At 52.9% G+C, this 8,999-nt stretch overlaps 1 long non-coding RNA gene across 2 annotated transcripts; it reads left to right on the top strand.

Moving 5' to 3' along the window:
* The first annotated feature begins 243 nt into the window (after window positions 1–243).
* LOC119089101 lies at window positions 244–5,933 on the top strand. Of its 2 annotated transcripts, XR_005092931.1 has the most exons (4): window positions 244–416; window positions 1,514–1,617; window positions 2,246–3,699; window positions 5,289–5,933. It is a non-coding gene; the product is annotated as an uncharacterized LOC119089101 (long non-coding RNA). The 2 variants fall into 2 exon arrangements; XR_005092930.1 differs by lacking the exon at window positions 5,289–5,933 and having other exon boundaries at window positions 2,246–3,964.
* Window positions 5,934–8,999: the final 3,066 nt, after the last annotated feature.

The following is an 8,999-nucleotide window of genomic DNA, read 5'->3' as shown; positions in this document are numbered from 1 at the left end:
GTTCAACCTCCGACGGACACCACTCCCGTTATTAATCACTGCGGCCAACAATTATCGCTTCAAAATATCTGATGTGATCTTCCTTAATTTTATCTTTAAAAACTCTCCCACGGGCATGGAGATGCTCGGGGTAAAGGTGCTCGCCATCAGCCCTGATGACCTCCATCCATCGCGGCAATGACGACATTAATACTCAGTGGCTGCCTACTGCTTGTGAGACACCGTGAGCCGCTTTAGGGGTAAGTCAGTGTCATCCTCATCTACAGATGACAGGGCACAGGATCTGGCGGAGGGCAGGCTGCCTGCCAAACGTCACGCCAGGAAGTGGCAGAGCTAAGATCTGAGTTCTTCTGACCGGCTGAACTCTGTGACCCTGTACCCAGCTCTGTTTTCCCCTGGAGACTTCCGCAGTGGAGGTGAGGGGACAGCTTGGGGACGGCCTGGGGGAGCTTAGCTTGGCTTAGCAAGCATGCTGTTAGTGCTGAACTCTCCAGACTGGCAGCCAGAGAGGTCTTAGCTGTATGAGGGGAAAGCAGGGAGTTGCTGAGGCTGAGGCAGCTGCAGACCAACAGGACCAGGCTAGCCTCAGACAAGAGTCCTAGAACCTAATGCTATGGATCCACCAACCCCTGACTGTCTTCCTCAGGGACCAGGACGTATGGATCCCTCTGGCTGGGGTGGAGAGAGGATTTCAGGAGACCCTAACTTGAGATAAAAAGACCCATAATGAGTGTGGCCAGGAGTGTCTAACCTGGGGTAACAAGACCCACAACACAGATGTGCCAGCACCTGAGTTGGTACAAGGCACTTGGCCATTAGCTGTTGTCCCGGCAGGGGGCAGGTAGCCTTGTTGGAGAGTTCTGGAGTTATTGAGGGAAGGTTGTCAGCTCAGCCCCTGGTGACCCCCTGCCATTTCCTGACTGACTGGGTCACAGTGCCAGCCTGCTGAGGCCCACCCTGACCTTGGCTCCCAGTTCCCCTTCCATTGGTTAGTGGACTCCCTCACAGGTTGTAGCAACAGTGCAAGGCAGAGCACAAAGCCACGTGGGGACGTCGAGTTTGGGGCGTGCGGGGAAGGCACTGCTGGGTGGCTCGCTCTAACTCCTGTTGTCCAGCGGTGAAGCCCAGGAAGGAGGCGCTGGCGGCTTCGCTCTCAGACTGTGGGAAGGAGGACTCTCAATCCAGACCAGCAGCCAGAGCTCTGGGACCTCCAGCTTCGCTTCCCAACTCCTGTCTCGGCAGCCTTCCCACCCAGCCTGGTGTCGTCAGCCCCTGACAGGCCTTGGTCACATTTCCAAGCCTTGGGGGTGCACAGGGCTTGGATGTGTTGCCTGGCTGCGGCTCTCCTTCCAAAGCCTGGGTGAGGGGCGCTCGGGGAAGGTGGCCTCAGAGCTGCCTTCCAAGCATCTCCGTGTGCTTCAGCGGTGGTTTCCAGGCAGTACCCCGGGCCACCGTGGTTCTTCCTCCCATGAGCAAGGCTGTAGCCTGCTGCTCCCACTGTCTCTGACTGCAGGCTCCACGCCTCACAGCCTTCCAAGGAGGAGCCTCCAGATAGACTTCTGTGTCCTCTCCTGCCCCACCCTCAAGAAGGAGGAGGTAAAGGTGAAGTGATCAAAGGTATTGAAATTCATTCTCCCTTTTCAATGGAGAAACTGAGGTGAGGCAGGGGAACACCTTGCATTGGGTGTGGTAGGAAGATTCTTCCCTTTGTTCCCCACTGGTCAGATTTTACAGGTTTAAAGGCAGGAAGTCTACAGCCATGCTGCAGAAGGGTACCCCGATTCATTCTCTGGCCAGTGGTACCCTCCCATTTACACCCAGGGGGTGCAGCGGCTAAGTGCTTTAAGTGAACCTGGATCCCAAGTGGAGTCCTGCTGTGCCCCCGAGGGTGGACTCAGCTGGTCGCTCTAGGCCTCTGTCCAGTATGGCAAGTTATCTACTGCCCCGAGGCTCACTCACTTCCTCCTCATCACTAGAGTGGGTCTCAGGGAAGGACTTGCTGAAGTGGCTGACGGGAAGTAGGGGGAGGGTCCTAGGTCTGGGAAGGGTGGTGTGCACCTAACACAAGAGCTGCGTTAGGGTGTTAACGTCATCACCTCAGGACATGTGCTTTGTCATCCTCAGCCCTCTCCAGACCCTCCTGGTGACAATTTGGTTTCCTGAGAAGCACAATGGACATGTTCATTGGCCTTCTTGGGGCTCTGTGGCCGAGCCTTTCTGACCTCTACTCTGATCTCTTGCCCAGGAGGAAGAACGGTCGCCCATGTGTCCACTCAGGGTCCAGTCCACTCTTTGGCCACCTCTGCTCCTGGTCTGGGCTCCCGGCCAGGAGTCAAGCCGGGAACAGGGCTATGGAGGGTGAGACTCGGAGTTAAGGCTCAGCACCAAGAGGTCCTTGTCCTGATCTGGAGCTGCAGACCGAATTTGGGAGCCCCCTGCTCTCACCCCAAAGAGGACCAGAGAGAGCATGGAGGCGCTTACAGTCCCCTTTCCTCGCAGCCAATCCTGGCCTCAGAGCACTTAGGCACAGTGCAGACCCACACGGTTGGGTCACTTCTCTTGCTGACCCCGAAGTCTCCTTGGTTGGGGCGAGGAAAGCAGCCTGTCTGGGCCCTGGAATACCATCTGGGAATGTGGCAAGGCCGTCCGGAGGACGCCCGCTTCTTTCTCTCTTCCCACCCCCTCAGCAGCTCTGCTCGAGTGGCAACACGTATCTAGGAGTTATTATTATTATTATCTCCACTAATTATAGCAGCTCCAGCAGCTAGGCCTCGCGGCCTTGGCACTGCAGGGGAAATTAGGCACGTAATTACATCATGGAGTCATCTTAGACCTCCTCCTCTCCCCCTCCAGCCCAGCCAGCCAGACGGGCCACCCCCACAGTCCTTTACGAGGGTTCTCTGGCACTTGGCCAGCAAGATCATTCCTATCCTCTCCCGACTCCCCTCCACTCAGCATCCTTCACTGGGTCCAATGCCGGCAATCCCTACAGTTGGAGGATTGCTCCCCCTCCCCCTCCCCCACCCCTGCCCAAGCTGAGGCGTCTGTCTAGATGGACCTTCCTCCGAATCCTCAGCCCAGGAAGCCAACAGGAATCCACGGCTGGGCAGCATGCACACACAACCTGGGTGTCCAGCGGCTTAGCTGGCGATTCCTTGCCTGGGCCTTACTTCTGGAGACATCTAACTCTGGAGCCCTCCTGTGGTCTGAGAAGGGCAATCTCAACCACACTGGCCAGGCACTGGGGGAGAGGGCTCTGGCTGGCTGGAATTTATCCCAGAAGAAACTGGCCCGGGAAAGTGACTTGGTTACAAGTTGGCCTCTTGGCCATTTGTTGTTGATGCGATGAGCAGCCGGGGCTGTGGAGATAAGACAGCTGCCTCCCCACCCAGGGGCCCCACAGAGCTGATACCGGTGACCTTGCTCTTCTTCTGGGGTGATGACTCATGGAGTGGTGGGATGGGGAGGGTGCCTGCAGCCTTGGCTATCTGTCAGAACACATCCAAGGAATGCCGCCCACAGCCTGAGAAGGGCCTCTGCCACCAGAGAGCCACATGCCTCCCACCAAGACTCTGAAGGCGCAAAGATGGAGACAGCCTGTTGCCCTCGCTTTCAGCTGCTGTCTGCTCAAGTTTCCTCATGACAAAATCTTTGCAGACATGAGTCCTTGTGCTTGTGCTGGCTAGTTTTATGCCAAAGGTATTTTGGGAAGAGGGAACCTCAATTGAGAAAATGCCCCACAAGACTGGCCAGTGGGACATTTTCTGGATTAATGTGGGAGGGCCCAGCTCTCTGTGGGCAGCGTCACCTCTGTGGTGGTGGTCCTGGGTGCTATGGAAAAGGAGGCTGAGCAAGCCAGTAAGCAGTGTTCCTCCATGGCTCTGCTTCAGGTCCTGCCTTCAGGCTCATGCTCTCCGACTTCCCTCAGTATGGAGAGTGGCCTGAGAATTGTAAGTTGAAATAAATAAAGCCTTTCCTGGGCACGGTGCTTTCGGTCAGTGTTTTGTCACAGCGACGGAAACCCTACCTAACACTGTCCCTCTTTAGAGTGTATTTGGCTGTCAGAACCTGAGCACATGAAGGTGCAGGGCTGTCAGAGCCCCGTGTGGGACACTGGAGGGAGATGACCGGCCTTCAGCCGTGACCCGTGCTCACAGTGACGCCTGTCTGGGCAGAGAGGGTCTTCGAGAGGTTTGTGGAAAGGTTTCCCCTTCTGTGCTGCTCTAGCAGAATGCCCGAGGCAGAGTCGGCTACGGAGAACTAACATCTGGGGATGGAGACCCGGTTCCACCAGTGGAATGCTTGCCTCGTATGCACAGCCCTGGGCCCCATTCCCAACCACCTAACGTGGCACAGTGGTACACACCTGTAATCCCAGCACTCTCAGGAGGCAGAGACAGGGAGATCAGGCGTTGTAAGGTCCTATATGACTACAGAATGAGTTCCACGCCAGTCCGGCTATGTGGGGCTCTGAGAGAAGGAGGTCTGGGGGGAGGAAAGGAGGGCGGGAGAAAGGGAGGTAGACAGAGAGAAAGGAAACAGACATTCATGTGGCTCACATCTGGAAGCCGGGAAGCCCGTCCTTGTGGGGTTAGCTCACACCAGAGGCAAATTCACCTCGTAATAATCCTGGGCCTCCAACTCTAATGCTCAACTCTGACTCTTAAACCCTAACTGAAGCCTAAAACCTAACCCCAACTGTAGCCCTAATCTAAACCTGCAACCCTAACCCTCTAATTCTCTAACCATTAGCCTCTAACCCCAAGCCTAACCTTAACCCCAACAACACACCACAAGACACCACCTGAGGAACAGCGAGCAGGGAGGGAGGGAGGTTTTAACTTCGTAACAAACCCACACTCTTATCCCCGACCTCCCATATGATGACATATTCCCTAGGGCAGAGCCTTTCTGGCCTGCTTGCCTCTTAAAGGTCCCACCCTTCATACCATTGCTCTGCGATTAGGTTTCAGCACCCAGCCTGGGAGGACACAGGGAAACAATAGCAGCGACATTTGGATTTGTCTTGAAGGACAAGAACTCTTCCCAGTGGATGAGCTGGAGAGGAGGGCACTGCCCGCCTAGGTAAAAGGCCAGAACACAAAACAAAACAAAACAAAACAAAACAGCAGAACACCCAGTTAAATCCAAACTTTAGTGCGGAGTCCAAGAGTTTCAGCGCAGGTCAGTGTTGTGAGGAGACCCGCGCACCCTGAGGGTGCTCTTCACCACCGACATTGATGGTTAACCGGCATCTCTTTTTGATTTGCTACATCTGGCAATTCCAGGAAAGAACAGGAGCAAAGAGCTAAAGGTGGCTGAGCGCAAAGAAGTACAGGACGCTTGCAGACCACGGGGAGCTGCGGCCACCATCGGCCAGACTGGCTTCCACTAGCGGGTCCTGGTGTGGTCACAGTCCACCGGCCAGCCAGCGAGGCTCTTGGCTATGGTGACTTCTCTCTTCCAGGATCACTTGGTTGCCATCTGGAAAAACCCAGCCAAGCATTTGGGTTCTCCTTTCTTCCCCAGGTTCCTGCACCCCCTTTCTGGCCAATGTTCATTCAGGATATGTAGCACGTCTTTTTCTGAATGACTCTCACGTACCACACACTGAGGTGGCACAGGAAATGTGGTAACTAATGGGACAAATAAACTGACCATTGTGGATCTTACAGCTGCACTTTTCAAAAGGTATTTTGAAGGGGCTGGAGAGATGGCTCAGTGGTTAGGAGCACTGGCTGCTCTTGCAGAGGACCCAGGTTTATTTTCCAATGCCTACATGACAGTTAACAGCTGTAACTCCAATTCTAGAGGATCCAACACCCTCTTCTGACCTTCTTGGGCACATCATGCTCATTGTACACAGATATCCATGCTGGCAAAACACCCATATATGCAAAATAAAAGTAAATAAATCTTTAAAACAAAACTTTGACAGAATATGTGTTTTATGTGGAAGCAGAAACATAAAGCGTACATACAGATAGACAAATACAATTTCTCCTATCTTCTGCCTTTAAATAAAAAGCTATCTTTTTATTTAAAGTGCACATCTTTAATCCCAGCACTAGGGAGGAAGAGTCAGGAGGATCTCTGTTTAAGGCTAGCCTGGTCTACATAGTGAGTTCCAGAATAGTCAGGGCTCTGTAGAAAAAAAAATCAATCAATAAATAGCTATTTCAGGAGCTTAAAGACCCAAGTTCAGTCCCTACCACCCACACTGGGCCACTCACACCTGCTTATAACTTCAGTTCCAGGGGATATTATGCCCTCTTCTGGCTTCTAAGAGTGAAGAGTTCACCTAAACACCACACACACACACACACACACGCACACGCACACGCACACGCACACGCACACGCACACGCACACGCACACGCACACGCACACGCACACTGTTTCAGAGAAGGGACATTCTGGGCCAGAGCCCTCGGAGGAGTCTCTGGATAAAGTCTACAGAGAGGGAATCTGACAGGATGACAGTTCGCTGCCTCAAATGTTCATCTGGTGGGGCAAAAAGGACATACTCCAAATACCATACAAAACCACCCCCAACACAAACATGCCGTTATTTCTGTTCATGCTGCGAACATGTTAGACAAGCACTGTGTCCTGGGCACATCATCCGATCCCTTTTAGCAAGGGCAATCCTGTGAGGTCAGAGTATCACTGTTCTAACTGACAGATGGAGAGGAGATGGCTCACAAGTGTGAGTGAGCTGGCTGTGGACGGGTTGGGATGGAAGAGACTGAGCCTAAGACCTCACATATGAGGACCTGCCCATGATGCTGACGACATGGGGTGGTGTCTGTGCCACCAGGTCTGGAGTTGTTAGAGAGTAAAGGAAGATGTGTGTCCATTTTCAACTGTGTCTTAGTTCACCAGGGTGCTGGTCTTGGTCACCTCTTTCACAGGCAGGGGAGAGAGAGAGAGAGAGAGAGAGAGAGAGAGAGAGAGAGAGAGAGAGAGAGAGAGAGAGAGAAAGAGCAGGTTGACCTTGAATCCACAGAGATCTTCTGTCCTCACCCCCTAAGTGCTGAGAATAAAGTAACGCACCACCAGACCCAACTACCTTGTTGTTGTTTTCTTTTTTCTTGACAGGGTCTCTTTTTGGATCTGATGCTCACTGGTTCAGCTAGTCTTGTCCTCTATCTCCCCCCACCCTTCCCCACACTGTATTACAAGCTCCTGCCACCTGTGGTGGTCTGAATAAGAACGGTCCCCATAGGCTCATATATCTGAATGCTTAGTCACCAGAGGTGGCACTGTTTGAAAGTATTAGAAGGATTAGGAGGTGTGGCCCTGTTGGAGGAAGTGTGTCACTGGGGGTGAAAAGCCCAGGCCATGCCCAATATCTCTCTCTCTCTCTCTCTCTCTCTCTCTCTCTCTCTCTCTCTCTCTCTCTCTCTCTGCCTGCAGACCAGGGTGCAAAGGTCTCAGATATTGCTCTAGTACCTGTCTACATGACATGAACTGAACCTCTGAAACTGTAGGCAAGCCCCCAATTAAACACTGCCTTTCATAAGAGTCGCTTTGGTCATGGTGTCTCTTCACAGCAATAGAACCGTGACTAAGACATTGCCACATCCAGATTTTTTTAATGTGGGTGCTGGGGTGGAACTCAAGTCCTTGTATTTGCACGGCAAGCCTTCTTTATTGAGATCTCTCCCTTGTCTGCCAGGAGACTTTAAACAAATCTGTTCCAGGATGAGAGGAGAGATGCCTGGGTGTCTCTACAGTCTCTCACCTGTGTGGGAGAACCAGAGACTGCCCAGGAATCCTCAAGTTCATCCTTCACTTGGTCCCTGACTCTCCAATGGCTGAAGCACGCACGACCTTGTTAGAAACAGATTTTCTGGACTGTACTTGATCTCTCTGCCGAATCAGAAGCCCCAGCATGTGGGGCCCGGCTGTGCAGTTAATAAGGCCACCAGGCAGCCTGATGTTCCAGAGGCAGCCCCACCTGCCAAGCTTCTGCAGTCCAGGGCTTTGGCTTTATGAGAGGCAGGAAGCTGCCCCAGTGGGTTTGTGGCTGAGACCAGAGTTCATTCGGTCTAGTTCTGAGGGTGTGTTCGAATACTCAGTGCATGTGAACAAAGGGATCAGTGACCCCGGACTCTTGTCAAGTTTTTGGTCTAGCCCTAGGTGATACCTCGCCTCAGCTACAATACCAGGATCCCAGGGACTTGGGAAGAACAGAAGCACCCACAGAGCAGAGGGGTAAATTTTATCTCCACTTAAGTCTTGGGGTGAGCAGACCTGGAGAGCTCACATCATCCTGGCTCAGAGCAGTTGCCCAATCCCATGGTATAAATATTTCCACCAGGGCCCATGGATCGCACAGATACACACCTTGGTTCTCGAGATGCAGCTGGCATGGTAGTCGTAGCTAGCGACTTGTGACTCAAAGGGGACTTATTTAAACACACACGTGGTATACCTGTGTGGAGGGACATCAAACAGCACATAGGGTTGGAAAAAGGACCCCCCCAACCGGCAGTCCATCCCGTCACCATAGGGAACCATCCCCAGTGGGTTCAGGATCTGGTCTACTTCCATGACTGGAAGTGGTGAGACTAAACCAAGTGCCGGTCTGTCACCCTCGGTGTCCACTGGCTGGGGGGGGGGCTAGAAAGGTCCCTCACCTTTAGGGCCACCCACTCCTTCCTACCACACCCTTTCTGCCTGTGAGGTTTATTTGAGGATACTCTGCAGTTCTTCCCTGGTTGCTTTTAAGCTCTAAGTTGTACTAGTAGCCATTGGTCTACCGTTCACCTGCAAACGGGTGCTGTTCTAAGCACCTTGGGCATATTAAAGGCTGAATCTTCACTGTGGTCCATTGAAGTAGCTACTGTTTATGTTCCCATTTTATAGACAAGGAAGCTGAGGCACCGAGAGGTTGGGTAACTTGCCCAAGCTCATAAAAGCCAGAGGCAGGATTCAAACCCAGACAGTGTGGCTCCAGAATCCACATTTTTTTCTCCTTGGAGAAAAGTTTG

This window comes from Peromyscus leucopus, chromosome 15 (genome assembly GCF_004664715.2).
Source record: "Peromyscus leucopus breed LL Stock chromosome 15, UCI_PerLeu_2.1, whole genome shotgun sequence".
NCBI lineage: Eukaryota > Metazoa > Chordata > Mammalia > Rodentia > Cricetidae > Peromyscus > Peromyscus leucopus.
This window is presented reverse-complemented; position numbering and strand designations above follow the sequence as displayed.